The sequence below is a fragment of the Bos mutus genome, chromosome 1 (assembly GCF_027580195.1).
Source record: "Bos mutus isolate GX-2022 chromosome 1, NWIPB_WYAK_1.1, whole genome shotgun sequence".
Lineage (NCBI taxonomy): Eukaryota > Metazoa > Chordata > Mammalia > Artiodactyla > Bovidae > Bos > Bos mutus.
Window position 1 is genome coordinate 78,620,796 of NC_091617.1, and position 1,833 is coordinate 78,622,628.

A 1,833-nucleotide genomic window follows, 5' to 3' on the forward strand; every position below is an offset into this window, starting at 1 on the left:
GTGCTGCAGTCCATGGGGTCACAAAGAGTCGGACATGACTGAGTAACTGAATTGAAGTGAACTGATACCGGTCTCCATAGTGGCTATACCAATTTACATTCCAGCAACAGCATAGACTATGGTTTTTCCAGTGGTCGTGTATGGATGTGAGAGTTAGACTGTGAAGAAAACTGAGCACCAAAGAATTGATGCTTTTGAGCTGTGGTGTTGGAGAAGACTCTTGAGAGTCCCTTGGACTGCAAGGAGATCCAACCAGTCCATTCTGAAGGAGATCAGCCCTGGGATTTCTTTGGAAGGAATGATGTTAAAGCTGAAACTCCAGTACTTTGGCCACCTCATGCGAAGAGTTGACTCATTGGAAAAGACTCTGATGCTGGGAGAGATTAGGGGCAGGAGGAGAAGGGGACGACAGAGGATGAGATGGCTGGATGGCATCACTGACTCGATGGATGTGAGTCTGAGTGAACTCTGGGAGTTGGTGATGGACAGGGAGGCCTGGTGTGCTGCGATTCATGGGGTCACAAAGAGTCGGACATGACTGAGCGACTGAACTGAACTGATCTGAACAGTGTAGGAGGATTCCCTTCTCCAGGAGTGGGGTTTGGAAGTCAGAAGGAGACAAGGCTGAGGTAAGTAGGAGTCAGACCACACAGGCCACTGAAGCCTCATTATGGAGTTAGATCTTTATTCTGGAGGCCACGGAGAACCACTGATAAGTTGTAAGCAGGGCAAGAACAAGTTCAGAGTGCTGCTTCAGAAAGACCACTTTGGTTGCTTTATGGAAAATCAGTTACAAGTATGATAGGCCTGGGGCACAGCTAGTTAAGAGCTGTGACAGATATCCAGGGGCCTGCCCTAAGGTAGTGACATTGGTAACAGGAATCAGTGGACTGATTTGAGAGATGTTTAGGAAGGAGAGTTAATTGTTGGGGAATAAAGAGTCAGAGGGATGACTTAAAGAGGATGACAAGAGCTCTATCTTGTCATAGATGCTGGGTAGAAGGTAGGACCCTTCACTGAGACGGGAGGCACATGAGGAAGAAAATGTTAAGAGGAAGGAAAAATATGGGTTCTATTTGGGGCATGCTGAATTTGAAGTGATATTTACAAGGTAGTTAAATATGTGTATTTGAAACTCAAGTAGGTCATCCATTCTAAAGATAAAAACTTAGGAGTCATTAGAATCTAAAGAGTAATTAAAATCATTAGAGTCAATCAAATTTCCTTGGGAGGGTATGTAGAGTGAGAAAAGAAAAGGGTCAAAGGAAACATCTCAAAACTCCAAGGAATGCCAACATTTACTAGAGGAACAGAACTCAAGCAGTCCTCGAAAAAGCCCGAGAAAGAGAGAAGATCCAGGAAGAAAACCAGTTCAGTTTTGGGTCACAGAGTCAAGAGACATGGTCTAGCAGTGGTGAGAGTTTCAAATGATTAAGAAATGTCTGCTGTAATAAAGAGGGAAACAGAGATACAGACACATTTACTCTGGCACTTCAAGATGGCAGCTTGGGTAGGATGGTCAGAGCAGAAGCAAGACTCCAGTGAGCTGAACCATGACTGGGAGGCCAGGAAATGGAGACATCACAGACCATGTACAAAGGAATTTGGGTGGGGAGGACAGCTGCTGATGGACGTCTCTTTTCCTTTCTTTCGTCTTTTTTTTTTTTTTAAGTTGGGAGAAATTTGATCATGCTTAAACATTAGCTGGGAGGAAACAATGGTCTCATTTTAATAAATTACTAAGGAAACTTGGCTTCTGCAGATGACTTCACAAGTCATATCTCATTAGAAAAAGAAAATTCAGTAACCCAGTGTGTTCTCTTTCTGTAGTTA